This window comes from Atractosteus spatula, unplaced genomic scaffold (assembly GCF_055471065.1).
Source record: "Atractosteus spatula isolate fAtrSpa1 unplaced genomic scaffold, fAtrSpa1.hap1 Scaffold_47, whole genome shotgun sequence".
Taxonomy (NCBI): Eukaryota; Metazoa; Chordata; class Actinopteri; order Semionotiformes; family Lepisosteidae; genus Atractosteus; species Atractosteus spatula.
The window spans coordinates 100840-117640 of record NW_028296876.1 but is presented as its reverse complement, the minus strand read 5'-3'; the positions used below and the strand labels follow the sequence as shown (position 1 = coordinate 117640).

Below are 16801 nucleotides of genomic sequence, written 5' to 3'. Positions count from 1 at the left end.
CCAGATTCTTGTTGGTGGACTCTGGTTTTGTCCAGATTGACTGTCAGCGCCCAGGTCTGACAGTGCTGCTCCAGCAGTGCCAGGTTCTGCTGCAGCCCCTGTTCTGTGGGTGACAGCAGGACCAGGTCATCTGCATAGAGCAGGAACTTGATTTCTGTGTCGTGTAGTGTGAGACCAGAAGCCGCAGACTGTTCCAGCATTCCTGCTAATTCGTTGATATAGATATTAAACTGTGTTGCGCTCAGGCTGCAGGCCTGCAGGCCTGGGCTCAGGCTGCAGCCCTGTCTCACCCCACGGCCCCACAGCCAGTGGTGGTGATATAATTAATAAATCTTTAATAACCAGCAAAATCCAGGAAACACTCAATGTCCTCTTTGAACTTTGGAAGGGAAACACAGAAAGCCTTAAAACCCGTTAAGTTCCCTAAAGCTTTCTCAGTCAGGTATATTGTAAATGTTGTGAATGTCTGTAGATTGTATCTTATTTTTAGTTTTTGTTTTGTTTCACATTAATTTTATATGGGAGAGTGTCATAGAGACGACTCCCTTAACCCCCATCTTGATTTAAATACTTTTATTCTTTCACAATCTGGCAAAGCCAGACAGAATTCACATTCGCTGCAGCCAAATGGCCTTGCAGATCAGAAAATCAAGGAACAAAACAATTATTGCGCCTGGCTCCTCAATGGGATAGCTTTAACGTGTTAATGCGTTGGTTTAACAGTCCGGTTGTGGCAAGCTTCTAATGTCTCCCGACTTCGGCAAAAGGAACCTGTCTTTCATTGGAAGACAATGAACACATTCTAGCCATACATGAGAATATAGCATAAATACACCAAGGGATTGGGTGAGTTCCCATCACAAAAAAAAAACTGCGAGCCTGCACTACTGTGACCATAGTACAGTATGGAGACCAAGACCTTTTACGAGAAGAGACGAGGTGCTTCTGCCGCCCCAGCTTGCGAAGAGCGAAGGGTAAGCAAATACAGCAGGCTTCATATGAAATATGCGATTTTAGCGTATATTACAAGGTATTATTGCCGTTTTGAATTATACAGATGCAGCCATTCAAAACGAGCAGGCGATACCGTATTATTTTGCGGTGTGCTTGACACAGCCTACCACGAGTTACCGTAAATTCTCGTATAGTACCTCATATAAACCACGTGGTACCTCAAGTAAAATAATAGTATCCGGAATTTCTGCAAGGTGGAGCTAATAAAGCTCAACCTCTCATGTTTGAGCTGTCGCCATCAACGTCTTTAATGAAGATATTACTAATAGTATTAATAATGAATGACCTTGGACAAGCTGTAAACTCAAAGTATTGCCCTGGTCCACGTTCTTTTTTTCATTGACCGTCTTTGTAAAAGTAACACCGCAGCATTTCGCAATCACGCATTTGTTTCCAATCATGCAAAGTACAGTAATTTTTGAAAATCTCCGATTCACCATGCCTTTCACATGCTCATAAAAGAGATTGATTTAGGAACATAAACATATTACTGTATAAAAACGGTACTGTATACAATATGTATATGTATATTTAATGTCTTTACTGTGCCTGTTAAAGTATTGAATATTTATATGGAATTTTACCACTAAAGGGAAATCTTAGCAGCTGAGCATAAAAAGAATAGGAGCATACTGTAACGTGTGTGAAGGCCAAAAACGATATTAATTTTGGAACATTAACATACAGTATATGGCTGGTCTCGGTACTTTAAAGAAAAAAATACACACCGGTATTCCATTTCTCCCTAAACATTGTAAGCTTCAAAGTCTTTAACTAACGTGATACCGGAGTCAACAAGCATACTTTTAGAATTTGATTAAAAGGGAATATAATATGGAATCGCGTATCTCAAGAATTTAATAACGGTATGATTATATCCGTGTACTGCGGCAGGGCTGTGTAGGGCTGTTTCGCCTGCCAGATCATGTGAGCTCTCTTGTAGCCTACTGGTCTAGGTGCGTGACTACCAATTGGCAGGTTGTGTGTTTGAATCCAGCTGGTGCTGGACTTTCATTTTAACAAACATTTCTTCGAAAAAATAGGTAAGCGATATTATGGACAATCAGTTGACTTTTATATTTCAAAATATCGCAACATGATCGATATTTGCGATATTTTGAACATATCTTCCCTTCTGACAGCGGTTCCTGCTTCTATTGTGTGTGTGTGTGCAACAGTAAATTTTTATAGAGAAATGGAGGCTGGACAGTATGCGTTACAATATAAACATTTATATTGATTTAAATCGTGTTCTGATTTAAATCGCAAACGCGTGTTTAATTATGTGTTTTTAATCATAATCAGGCTAATGCATTTCTACATTTTCTGTATGAACCAGCTTAGAGGTTCATACAGAAAGACAGCTTGTGTTTAAATTGAGTGTAAGGTAATTTATGCTTCTAAAGTCATGGTCAGTATTATTGTACTGTGCTGTACTGTGTCACATTATTTTATAGCGTTTTTATTGCGTTATTAAATCCGGTGGCGCTGTGTTAGTTTCCTGACTCACATTATTTAAACTACCACACTGATCATTCATCTCTAAATAAACTTTATTTTATATAGCGTTTTAAGCGATTAGGTAATTAGATTGCTCATAAACCTAATCGCTTTTTCTACATAAACACAGCGTGATTGCTCTCTGAAAATGCTTTTCCTTTATTTTTAAAGTAGGCTCAGATTTCAACTATAGATTGTATTATTATAAACTTTCTTGGAAAAATGTATTTTATGTAAACCATGTTTGCTATTAATTCATTTAGGGCTAAAATACGTTCATTGTCTTCCAATCGAGTTGACATTGGAAGCCTGCCACACCCAGACTGTTAAACCAACGCATTAGCACGTCAAAGCCCATTGAGCCAGCATTGGCTTTTGTATCCTCCCCTTCTCCCCTCAATTCAATTCAATTCAAGGTGTTTTATTTGCATGACAGATGGGTACAAGCAGTGTTGGGTATGTATATTGTAACGCTTACAGCAGACAGGCACTGTGTAGGAGCCGACGCACCAGAGCAGCGCCTGCATTTATAACTTAGTTTTTAAAATTAGTCAAGCAATACGAAGCATCTCCTTTTACTTAGTGCCTGAGCATACTGCAACGCGTGTGAAGCCCATAAACGCTATTAATTTTGGAACTTAAACATACAGTATATGGCTGGTCTCGGTACTTTAAAGAAAACATACACACCAGTATTCCATTTCTCCCTAAACATTTTAAGCATCGAAGTCTTTAACTAACGCGATACCGGAGTCAACAAGCATACTTTTAGAATTTGATTAAAATGGAATATAATATGGAATCGCGTATCTCCAGAATTTAAAGACCAGACAATCGCAAACTCGTTTTCAATAAAATTATTTTATTCATTCAGCAGTTTGTGAGAGGGACATCCAGCAGGGAGAGACACACACACCGGTTTTCATTGACAACATTGTTTTTTTTTCAATTCCTCTTGTCTAACAGGAATGTTTTGTTTGTGGACAGACTGTTAGACAAGAGGAAAAGACCGCCTCCTCCTACGAAGCATTTCGTTGATCCGATCACGAATTCTTTTCCAGTCGTACGCAGCAAGGGTTGAGAATCTCCGATTCACCATCGTACTAATGGTTTCCCGGAGATTGCAAGGCAAGGCACTTTTGCCTCTGGACCCATCGAAATTTACAGACGTGGTCCACCCCCAGTAAATTTCAAAAGTCACAAGATTTCGAAACACGAGGGCGGTGTAGCGGTCGGCTCTTGCTTTCCCGTCTATGCCGATGCACTGCAAGTACAACCCCCCCTCCATCTCCTGGGTGATGGGTAGCAGTTGGACATCTGGGAGAATTATTCGTCCCACTGGCATCTGTGAATTCTGCTGTGCTTCCTGGGGGGAGATAGCCGGCGGGGACAGCATCAACAGTGTCCTGCGTGGTGGTGAACTGAGAGGCCGGGATGGAGTTTTTTAATTTGTTAGACAAATTTCCTCTTGTCTAACAGTCTGTCCACAAACAAAACATTCCTGTTAGACAAGAGGAATTGAAAAAAAAACAATGTTGTCAATGAAAACCGGTGTGTGTGTCTCTCCCTGCTGGATGTCCCTCTCACAAACTGCTGAATGAATAAAATAATTTTATTGAAAACGAGTTTGCGATTGTCTGGTCTTTAAATTCTGGAGATACGCGATTCCATATTATATTCCCTTTTAATCAAATTCTAAAAGTATGCTTGTTGACTCCGGTATGGCGTTAGTTAAAGACTTCGTTGCTTAAAATGTTTAGGGAGAAATGGAATACTGGTGTGTATGTTTTCTTTAAAGTACCGAGACCAGCCATATACTGTATGTTTAAGTTCCAAAATTAATATCGTTTATGGGCTTCACACGCGTTGCAGTATGCTCAGGCACTAAGTAAAAGGAGATGCTTCGTATTGCTTGACTAATTTTAAAAACTAAGTTATAAATGCAGGCGCTGCTCTGATGCGTCGGCTCCTACACAGTGCCTGTCTGCTGTAAGCGTTACAATATACATACCCAACACTGCTTGTACCCATCTGTCATGCAAATAAAACACCTTGAATTGAATTGAGGGGAGAAGGGGGGGATACTAAAGCCAATACTGGCTCAATGGGCTTTGACGTGCTCATGCGTTGGTTTAACAGTGCGGGTGTGGCAGGCTTCCAATGTCAACTCGATTGGAAGACAATGAACATATTTTAGCCCGAAATGAATTAATAGCAAACATGGTTTACATAAAATACATTTTTCCAAGAAAGTTTATAATAATATGATCTATAGTTGAAATCTGAGCCTACTTTAAAAATAAAGGAAAAGCATTTTCAGAGAGCAATCACGCTGTGTTTATGTAGAAAAAGTGATTAGGTTTATGAGCAATCTAATTACCTAATCGCTTAAAACGCTATATAAAATAAAGTTTATTTAGTATAGCAAACTATACTAGTTTATAAAATAAAATAAAGTTTATTTAGAGATGAATGATCAGTGTGGTAGTTTAAATAATGTGAGTCAGGAAACTAACACAGCGCCACCGGATTTAATAACGCAATAAAAACGCTATAAAATAATGTGACACAGTACAGCACAGTACAATAATACTGACCATGACTTTGGAAGCATAAATTACCTTACACTCAATTTAAACACAAGCTGTCTTTCTGTATGAACCTCTAAGCTGGTTCATACAGAAAATGTAGAAATGCATTAGCCTGATTATGATTAAAAACACATAATTAAACACGCGTTTGCGATTTAAATCAGAACACGATTTAAATCAATATAAATGTTTATATTGTAACGCATACTGTCCAGCCTCCATTTCTCTATAAAAATTTACTGTTGCACACACATACACAATAGAAGCAGGAACCGCTGTCAGAAGAGAAGATATGTTCAAAATATCGCAAATATCGATCATGTTGCGATATTTTGAAATATAAAAGTCAACTGATTGTCCATAATATCGCTTACCTATTTTTTTGAAGAAATGTTTGTTAAAATGAAAGTCCAGCACCAGCTGGATTCAAACACACAACCTGCCAGTTGGTAGTCACGCACCTAGACCAGTAGGCTACAAGAGAGCTTGCATGATCAGGCAGGCGAAACAGCCCTACACAGCCCTGCCGCAGTACACGGCTATAATCATACCGTTATTAAATTCTTGAGATACGCGATTCCATATTATATTCCCTTTTAATCAAATTCTAAAAGTATGCTTGTTGACTCCGGTATCACGTTAGTTAAAGACTTCGAAGCTTACAATGTTTAGGGAGAAATGGAATACCGGTGTGTATTTTTTTCTTTAAAGTACCAAGACCAGCTATATATTGTATGTTTACGTTCCAAAATTAATATCGTTTATGGCCTTCACACGCGTTACAGTATGCTCCTATTCTTTTTATGCTCAGCTACTAAGATTTCCCTTCAGTGGTAAAATTCAATATCTACAACGGGCACAGTAAAGACGTTTACAGTAAGTCTTTCTACGACAGACCAACGGACCACGAGTGCCCCTGTCGGTCAACCAATCACGCACCGCGGTATCCCGTGTCATCATACCTGCGGTATCTGTACCGCGCACTTTGAATGGCTGCATCTGTATGAAACAGAAACAGGAATCGCTTACTCACCTGAAGAATCTCTGTAGGAATATCTAGCATTTATCAATGGAAATAAAAGCTGCTTTAATACAGTGCATGTTCAAACTCAAACCCTCAGCTGCTGTTCTTGTTTGTTTTGTGACAAACCACACAGCTGCCAGCGCACCTCACGGTGCCAGGCCACCACTGCATCACCCACCTGCCAGCGCACCTCACCGTGCCCGGCCACCACTGCATCACACAGCTGCCAGCGCACTTCACCGTGCCAGGCCACAACTGCGCCACACCACACAGCTGTCAGCACACCTCACCATGCCAGGCCACCACTGCATCACACAGCTGCCAGCGCACCTCACCGTGCCAGGCCACCACTGCATCACATAGCTGCAAGCGCACCTCACCGTGCCAGGCCACCACTGCATCATACAGCTGCCAGGGCACCTCACCGTGTCAGGCCACCACTGCGTAACACCACATAGCTGCCAGCGCACCTCACCATGCCAGGCCATCACTGAGTCAGAGATTAAATAAAACCTCACTCGCACCAAACAAATTTATATTTCTAAATATCACAACATGATCGAATTTAAGTCATTTTAATAACAATGAATAGTCACCTAGGCGTTACAATATAAACATTTATATTGATTTAAATAATGTTTTGATTTAAATCGAAAATGCGGGTTTAAATATATGTGTTTTTTGATTCACAATCAGACAAATGCAACATAAATTGATATCTTTGTCTTCTAAGTATCTTAATAAACTTTCAGCATAGCTTTCTCCCCGTTTAGATTTATTTTGGGATCAAACGTGGAAAGATTAGATTGTAATCGTTTTTATTTTTTAAATACATTTTAGAAAAGTGTAATCTATACTAAAAAGCTGTACACCACCTGCTATAAAGATACATATTGTAATACTTTCGGGTTCGGATAGGACAGACACAAGAACTCAGACTTGCGGAGTTAAAGCAAGTTAAAGCCTTGATTTTATATATCACCTTTAAAAGTGGCATCTCAAAGCAAAGTAAATACCCAACACTGATTGTACCCATCTGTCATGCTAATAAAGCAGCTTGAATTGAATTGAGGGGGGGGGGGGGGTATATTTGCTTTGTGTATAAAGTACATTGTGAATGTTTTCACAGCCTTCACTTTGTCGTTTTTATGCCATTTTTTGACCACGCACGAATATTCCTATGTCCGTATCTTTGCAAGGGAATCAGTGCGAATTTTAATACTAATTAAATGACCGCGGGCACTTTCCACCCCCTCTACATTCTCAGAGTAGAACAGACTAACCTTCTAATGAAAGACGGTCCACCCCCCACGGACAGGAAAAGTGCCCACAGGCACTTAAACTTAATATGGTCAGTAACAGTAAACAGTAACATGGTCAGAAGGAGCACGTACAAACGTTTCCGAAATAACCACATGTAAGACTCTGATGCTTAAAATGTTTAGGGAGAAAGTGGAATACTGGTGTGTATTTTTTCTTTAAACTACCAATACCAGCCATATACAGTCTGTAATGTAGGGATTTCTATATGTCTTTATTTAGTGGTTACATTAGTGACAAAGGCTAAACTTTTAGCTTCAGTAACGTGTACATATCTCCCCTTTTTATAAAACGACATGGTTAAAACTGTTCCAGAGCCACTGTTGTTTCATCAGTGAAAAGTACATCATGAAATGCCTCTCCCTGTTCAATCCACTGGAAAAAAGAAAAGGAGCATAAAGCTTCTGATGGTCATAAACGATATTCATTTAGGAGCAGCATCAGAGGTATGTTTTTAACTGCACTGCATTGGAGAGAATACCATAGTGTGTTTTTTTTTTTACTCCCTGGCGGAAACTGGCTTCCAGAAGAATCAGTATGGCTCAGAGATTAAATAAAACTTCACTCGCACCAAACAAATGTATATTTCTAAATATCACAACATGATTGAATTTAAGTCATTTTAATAACAATGAATAGTCACCTATGCGTTACAATATAAACATTTATATTGATTTAAATCGCGTTTAAATCACCTTTATTTAAAACCCATAAATAAAGCTGATACTGTTTAGACTTTTAATTATTTAAAACTGTATTAAAGCAGCACGATACACAATGCAACGTAAATTGCTATCTTTGTCTTCTGTGTAATAATGTTCACCTCTCTGTCCAGCAAATTTACAATAGTAATAATAATGAACTTTATTGTATATGGCGCCTTTAAAGGTGGCTCCTCAAAGCGCTTTACAGGTTAAAAACAATACTGTTAGGCTGGGAAAACGATTTTTTTTTTAAGAAATACAAAATGAGATATAATGATATGTTCCGGCTTAGACATTAACGAAGAGCATAACGCGTTTACTGTATACACTCCAAGTACAACCCCCCTCTCTGCAGGAGTGCTGGCTGTGACGAATTGAACCGGTTTCACGGGTATTTTCAAAGTAGGAGGCGAGATTTCCAGCGAAAGACACCTCCCCCCCCCCTCAAAAACCCAGTAAGTACAGTACTTACTAGTTAAAGGCTAGGCTCCTCAGTGAAATCGCTTTAACATGCTAATGCGTTGGTGTAACAGTCCGGGCGTGGCAAGCTTCTAATTTCAACCCGACTACGGCGAAAGGAACCCTTCTTTCATTAGAAGACAATGAACATATTTTAGCCCTGAATGAATTAATAGCAAACATGGTTTACATAAAAGACATTTTTCCAATAAAGTTTAGCCTTTGTCACTAATGAAACCACTAAATGAAGACATAAATATAAAAATCTTAAGATTTTTAAAATACATGATTTTGCTAAAATTTATTTGAAAATAAAAACAATTACAACCGCCAGGGGAGGGAGAGAACAGGGGAGGGATGTTGGTTTTGCATAAGGGGCGGGGCTATGGAAATTGGGTCTGTTTGGGAATGTGTAGTTACATGTTCTGGCTGTTTGTGAATTATCGTTGTTGAGTATGGAGTGTTGAGGTATTGATTTTGTGTAATGCTTTATGTTGAAAATTGAGGTGGATTTTGTTTATGATAAATAGGATAAACTGGGATGTGAGGAAGGTTTGGTTTTGCATAAGGGGCGGGATTATGATAATTGGAGGACTTTGCGAGAGTAAAATGGTTTGATATATTTGATTTTGTATTGTGGTTGTTATCTATGTTTTTGGTTGGTATTATGTTTATATGGTTGTTTTTGTTGGTTGGTTGTTATTATGGTTATTAATAATACGATCTATAGTTGAAATCTGAGCCTAAATAAAAAGAAAAAGCAAGTAATTAGGTTTATGAGCAATCTAATTACTTATTCGTTTAAAACGCTATATAAAATAGTTTATTATTAATTTGCTGGACAGAGCGGTGAACATTATTATGCATAAGACAAAGATAACGATCCTGATCAGTTTAGAAATCTGTGTACGCTGTAAGGTTTTTACTTCTTAAACTTTTAAAATACACGTTTTGAATAGAAACAAATCCTCTTCCTGGTACAGTATGTATAGCAAACCAGCACGTCTTTTTTCTCCAATCAGAGGGGTGTCAGATGGTGTCAGCCAATCACCATTCTGAAGCCCTACCATAATCTCTGGTATGGGGAGACCCCAGAATTCTGTCCTATAGTTTAGACAGATGATAGATACTTTTATTGATCCCGTGAGGGAAATAAAGTGAATCATTTTCATTTTAGGAAATTATTAAACGCTCGGTTAAAAGCAAAGGAGATTGTCTGTTATAGTGGACATAAAAACAAGAGTTCGCTGGCATTATATCCTGGAAGACACAGACCGGCGCCAGACCGGTAAAATGCCTGATGAACTAGGGATTGGACAGTTTCCAAGTGCTTGTACAATCGATGGAAATGTTCAAATAAATGTGCAAAAGAAATAAACAAAATAATCATTTATTTCTTTATCATATTGGGTAGCTAATGTCCTCTCTTTGCTAGTTAGTGGCTGTGTTTCTGCATTGGGTAGCAACGGGTGACTGTTCTCAGGCGGAAGATGTAAACAGCTTAATGTTCGTGTTAAATATTTTTTTTAAATTAAAATTCATTCTATACAGGAATCGCATATTTGGGTACCGTTTCATAAAACTTTCATGCTTAAAATGTTTAGGGAGAAATGGAAGACTGGTGTGTATTTTTTCTTTAAACTACCAAGACCAGCCATACACAGTACAGTTTACATACATACAGTAATGTTTATGTTCCTAAATTAATATCGTTTATGACCTTCAGATGCGTTATGCTCCTCTTCTTTTTATGCTCAGCTACTAAAATTTCCCTTTAGTGGTAAAATCCATATAAATATTCAAAACTAAGCGGATTAAAATGTGCACAGTAAAGACATTAAATGATTAAATCTTTGCACTACCAACCAATGCACCACGAGTGCCCCTGTCGGTCATTTTGGCCAGCCAATCACTTACCGCGGTGCCCTCCGGTGCCCTGCGGTGGCTTGTGGGTAGGTTACTGTACCGCGGGTTTTTACCGCGCATTTTGAATGGCTGCATCTGTAAATGCCATTTCTCATCATTTCTCTTGGCGTCAGTTCTGCTATTAAATGGGACGGAGGCAAGGGGCTCAGAGAGCAGGTTAAGTGCACACCGAACGCAGATGTGTCCAAGTGTCTGTAAAAGCGCGGTGCTCCGCTGGCGCTGTTTCCTAGTGGCTTAAAGTGCCTGCCTGGAAAGCAGGCGATCCTGGGTCTGGATACCAGCGGTGCCTCGCTCTGTGTCTTGTTGTGCCGAATGTATCATTTCAGACAAACATGCACAGCTTGGTTCAGTTTAATGCAAGAATTAATTTCCTTTCTGGAAGAACTTGTTTTTGAAGAAATCCATACAGCTTGTGAAAGATGAAATCCATTTCTTGGTTGTCAATGGAAAAATATCGCCGGCTGCAAGAAGCGCAAGTGATTGTTTTCCTTGACCATAAACCTGCAAATGTAGGGAGCACAAAAGGCCGTCAGTCTCTGTGGCGCAATTGGTTAGCGCGTTCGGCTGTTAACCGAAAGAGTGGTGGTTCAAGCCCACCCGGGGACGCATGTCTCAGTTTTTCCAATGTAAACATCATCACCGCTGAAGAAGATGGCGCAGAAGGCTCCACAGCCGAAACGTGGTGCTTCTTTTCTTCTCTTTTCAGCATGGAGTAAACCTTTGCTTGATCCTTTGCAGCCTACGCATGCTGACGCAGCTACCTTTCTCTTAACGCGCCTCAATCATTATTCACCAAAACGATCAGCAGAATATGTCGCCTTTGTGGTGATGTCACTCCTCTGCTTCACAAATGTCCTTAGTGACGGGCCATTTCTTTCGGCCATTTTTCCGGAGCGGTTATTGATTGCTCCATCATTTCCCTCATGCTTTCCATCACTAGATTGAAAAAAAAAAACAGAAACAGGCTGACAGGACGACAATCAAATTGCAAAAACTCATCAAAGCACTCGATAGAGTATTTGAATCCACAAGTAGCTACGAGCAACTTTGTCCTGGCTTGCATGAAAGTCGGAAAATGTCAAAAAGAAAAAGATGGTGGCTTTTTCATATTCGTTCTTTTATTTTTAGTTCGTTGGCTCTTCTGTCCATTGTCCTCCTGCCTGGCTCTTGACCTGTGACTGTCTGAACGCACACAGTAGACTTTCAGGCGGGGGATTTGTCCTGAGCCTCTGTGAAAGACCCACCCACCCCCATAAATAACTGCTCTAGAAACACATGAATGCAAAACTAAACCACAGCTTAAAGAGGAGCTCCAACTCAGTGCCATACTAAAGTAAACGAAGTAATACTAAGACATGTTCTTAAGGATTTGTCTTACCTTGAGATATGTAATTGGATTTCAGGATTAACTTCCACATTCAATGTACTGGTGATTGTTTGCCTGGTCAGTACCTGGGTGGGAGACCTCCAGCGAACAATTAAGCTTGCTGCTGGAAGTGGTGTTAAGAGACTCTTAGGATCTTCCAGAGGTGTCTGTCCAATAGCACTAGTTGCCTTAGAGCTGGCTCAAACATTGCTCAAGAGTATACCTTTCACAGATGCGCAAAGATGAATGATGGGGGTGCACGCTTCAAGGAGCCTTCCAACTGTAGGGACTGATTAGAGACGATCCGTAGCGTGTGTTCGTTTCCATAAAGGCCCCGTGTCTCAACAGTAGGATGGAGTCAAATACTGCCTCGACACGTAACAGCATTATATTAAACCGCAGGACTTGAGGGCTGTTTTGTTTGAATGTTCAAGGCATTCGTAAGAGCGTAGGTCAAGGGCCATTCGTGCATCTCCTGTAACTCGAGTAAAAATGCTATTCAAAGTGCAGTGACTGAAATCGTCGTCCACATTTCTCCGTTGTTGATTTCTTTCTGTCTAAGAAAGTTCTATTTTCATGTCCGAACGGGGAGACTTTATCATTCCAACTTGAAGCCACCCTTAAGTACTCTGAGGTGTGTGTGTCTGCTTGCACTTTTGGCGTAAAAGGTTTCTTAAACGGAGAGCGAACTTGAAAAAAGTTGCCGCCTCCGCCGCCGCCGCCGCCTCGCACTCCCTGTTCGATTGTAGCAAGAAGGCAGCGGGCACAGTGCTTGTTGTAGTCGTAGCCGAGTGGTTAAGGCGATGGACTTGAAATCCGTTGGGGTCTCCCCGCGCAGGTTCAAATCCTGCTGACTACGGCGTTCTTTGCATTTGGTCGCGTGTGTGAAAAAGGACCAGCGCCGTTTTGTTTTCGCTGGGGCCTTTAACACTCTAAATCGCCTGGACCCGCTGCCTTGGAAATCGATTCTTCAGCACCCACGAGTGACGCTTTGCGGCTGGACGCAGATAATGATGCTTTTTCTGCAACCAGCTTTCCAGCAGCTCCGTACTGAACCCGTTCTCCATTGCAACATAGCGGAGGCTCTTCACGTCTATAGCAAGGCTGTGTAGGACCGCATACGCCACAGTGACTTTTACACAGACCACATGAAAGGCAAGCAAAATACAGTTTTAAAATTCCAAACACTCACAAGGTCAGAGGAACAGCGATGACCTGAACAGATCTGTTACAGAAGTCTAGGTTGACCTTTTTAGAGCTGTAATTGTATTTTTGTTTAATAGAAGATCAAATCCACTCCCATGTACCAGCACCTTACAGTTTATTGATGTTAATTGTGTTTAAGTAATAAGATTGCTAACGCTGTTGGACTTTAGCTGGTGTTTTTTAGAACAAATTGCTTACTCTTCTGTAAGGAATATGCAGTACGCGCCTTTGTCAGTCATTGCTCACCATACCTGTAACTTTCTTATCTAACTCACTACCTCAAATGGTGAAGGTCCACAAACATAAATGAAAAAAAAACCCTTGTTGTAGATGAGGTGCACAAAAAAGCAGCCCCTGATAGTGTATAACACATTTATACTATTGCAGAGACACATGTAACACATATATATATACTGTATATATATGAAACAGAAACAGGAATCACTTACTCACCTGAAGAATCTCTGTAGGAATATCTAGCATTTATCAATGGAAATAAAAGCTGCTTTAATACAGTGCATGTTCAAACTCAAACCCTCAGCTGCTGTTCTTGTTTGTTTTGTGACAAATTGCAACTGAGCATCGCATGAGCAGTTACGTACCCTTATCTGTTAGGGAATTTCAAGGGATGAGTTAGGTCAGAATGGGTAGGCTGCAAAACAACAAGTAAAGAGTTATTCCAAGATGAAACGTTGTGGCGGTTTTCTTATCTTTTCAGCATGGACTAAACTTTTACGCGTTCCTTATATGCTATATATGTATATATTAGCACCAATGTCGTTCTTAAAAACTAACATGAAATTGTCAGGGACATTCAGCTATATACAAAGAAGAGACAGACAAAGTAATAATTCTATATTAACGTGGCCTACATATTGACGCAATGATCAAACTAACTGACATGTTCTGATTCAGATCCCCTGCAGTTCATGCTAATTAGAACAATAGCAATGCTGAGTCCTCCCCACCCTACTGAGCACAAACTCAGCTGCTCTCCAGTTCTGTTCTGCATGTTTTTTCATTGCAATTGAGCTCGGAGCTGGAGATGATCTCCATACAGTACTGTGTTAACTAGCCCGCACTTGCGTGCTAATTTACTGGTTGTGGCAAATGTTTTTCTCTAGTTCATTTACATGAAGGCAACCTGTTATCGAGGAACCTGAGAGGTTTAAAAGCCTCACGAGCCAGGCAGGACTCGAACCTACAATCTTCTGATCCGAAGTCAGACGCGTTATCCATTACGCCACTGGCCCACGTGACACGCACTTGCACTCCACCACAGAGAGCTCTACACTGCTACTAGTAGTACACTTCCCCATCTAAATTTTCAAAGCAAGAAACTTGTGTTTCCTACTATTTTTAACAGGTTTAAAATATCATCTCCTTAAAACAGAAAAAGTGTTGATGTGTCGTGCTGAAATTCAGATTGATTTTGAATTCAAAGAAAAAACGTTTACTTCCAAAACACCGTGAAATTGTCACATCTTGCAGACAATAGGTGTATTCCATGTTGAAAAGAGAAGAAAGAAAACCATGGAGCCTTTTACAGGTGTGAGGCTTCTTCAGGTGTGAGAAGACCTCACGGCCGAAACGTTGTGTTTCCTTTCTTCTCTTTTCAGCATGCAATAAACCTATTACTTGTTCCTTTGCAGCCGAGGCATGTTAACGTAGCTCCCCAGCTGAACATCTTGCAGACTCTACTTCTCTCCTGTAGAAGTAAAGCAGGGCTTGCTGGGTGAGCTTTTGCTCCGGTAAATTAGGTCACGTGTCATGTTCAATCACTTCTAAACACAACATTTGCTGGTGCTAGCTTTCCCCATGAAAAGAGACATTTCCCTTACAGTACATGACATATCGTTTTTTTTCTATCAATAAGTATAGAAATAAAACAAAAGAAAAAACGGTGTCGCCAAAGAATGCCCAGCTCTGTCGCCTTGGGGAGGTGTCAAGGGCATTGAGCTCCTTGGACATGAAAAGTGCCAGATAAATGCCATTTCTCATCATTTCTCTTGGCGTCAGTTCTGCTATTAAATGGGACGGAGGCAAGGGGCTCAGAGAGCAGGTTAAGTGCACACCGAACGCAGATGTGTCCAAGTGTCTGTAAAAGCGCGGTGCTCCGCTGGCGCTGTTTCCTAGTGGCTTAAAGTGCCTGCCTGGAAAGCAGGCGATCCTGGGTCTGGATACCAGCGGTGCCTCGCTCTGTGTCTTGTTGTGCCGAATGTATCATTTCAGACAAACATGCACAGCTTGGTTCAGTTTAATGCAAGAATTAATTTCCTTTCTGGAAGAACTTGTTTTTGAAGAAATCCATACAGCTTGTGAAAGATGAAATCCATTTCTTGGTTGTCAGTGGAAAAATATCGCCGGCTGCAAGAAGCGCAAGTGATTGTTTTCCTTGACCATAAACCTGCAAATGTAGGGAGCACAAAAGGCCATCAGTCTCTGTGGCGCAATCGGTTAGCGCGTTCGGCTGTTAACCGAAAGGTTGGTGGTTCAAGCCCACCCGGGGACGCATGTCTCAGTTTTTCCAATGTAAACATCATCACCGCTAAAGAAGATGGCGCAGAAGGCTCCACAGCCGAAACGTGGTGCTTCTTTTCTTCTCTTTTCAGCATGGAGTAAACCTTTGCTTGATCCTTTGCAGCCTACGCATGCTGACACAGCTACCTTTCTCTTAACGCGCCTCAATCATTATTCACCAAAACGATCAGCAGAATATGTCGCCTTTGTGGTGATGTCACTCCTCTGCTTCACAAATGTCCTTAGTGACGGGCCATTTCTTTCGGCCATTTTTCCGGAGCGGTTATTGATTGCTCCATCATTTCCCTCATGCTTTCCATCACTAGATTGAAAAAAAAAAACAGAAACAGGACGACAGGACGACAATCAAATTGCAAAAACTCATCAAAGCACTCGATAGAGTATTTGAATCCACAAGTAGCTACGAGCAACTTTGTCCTGGCTTGCATGAAAGTCGGAAAATGTCAAAAAGAAAAAGATGGTGGCTTTTTCATATTCGTTCTTTTATTTTTAGTTCGTTGGCTCTTCTGTCCATTGTCCTCCTGCCTGGCTCTTGACCTGTGACTGTCTGAACGCACACAGTAGACTTTCAGGTGGGGGATTTGTCCTGAGCCTCTGTGAAAGACCCACCCACCCCCATAAATAACTGCTCTAGAAACACATGAATGCAAAACTAAACCACAGCTTAAAGAGGAGCTCCAACTCAGTGCCATACTAATGTAAACGAAGTAATACTAAGACATGCTCTTATGGATTTGTCTTACCTTGAGATATGTAATTGGATTTCAGGATTAACTTCCACATTCAATGTACTGGTGATTGTTTGCCTGGTCAGTACCTGGGTGGGAGACCTCCAGCGAACAATTAAGCTTGCTGCTGGAAGTGGTGTTAAGAGACTCTTAGGATCTTCCAGAGCTGGCTCAAACATTGCTCAAGAGTATACCTTTCACAGATGCGCAAAGATGAATGATGGGGGTGCACGCTTCAAGGAGCCTTCCAACTGTAGGGACTGATTAGAGACGATCCGTAGCGTGTGTTCGTTTCCATAAAGGCCCCGTGTCTCAACGGTAGGACGGAGTCAAATACTGCCTCGACACGTAACAGCATTATATTAAACCGCAGGACTTGAGGGCTGTTTTGTTTGAATGTTCAAGGCATTCGTAAGAGCGTA

At 40.8% G+C, this 16801-nt stretch overlaps 4 non-coding genes across 4 annotated transcripts; 3 read left to right on the top strand and 1 right to left on the bottom strand.

Moving 5' to 3' along the window:
* The first annotated feature begins 11070 nt into the window (after positions 1 to 11070).
* Positions 11071 to 11144, top strand: trnan-guu (transfer RNA asparagine (anticodon GUU)). Its single transcript has one exon. It is a non-coding gene; the product is annotated as a tRNA-Asn (tRNA).
* Positions 11145 to 12681: 1537 nt separating this feature from the next.
* Positions 12682 to 12763, top strand: trnas-uga (transfer RNA serine (anticodon UGA)). The gene has a single exon. It is a non-coding gene; the product is annotated as a tRNA-Ser (tRNA).
* A 1527-nt stretch (positions 12764 to 14290) lies between these two features.
* trnar-ucg (transfer RNA arginine (anticodon UCG)) lies at positions 14291 to 14363 on the bottom strand. The gene has a single exon. It is a non-coding gene; the product is annotated as a tRNA-Arg (tRNA).
* Positions 14364 to 15548: 1185 nt separating this feature from the next.
* On the top strand, positions 15549 to 15622 carry trnan-guu (transfer RNA asparagine (anticodon GUU)). The gene has a single exon. It is a non-coding gene; the product is annotated as a tRNA-Asn (tRNA).
* Positions 15623 to 16801: the final 1179 nt, after the last annotated feature.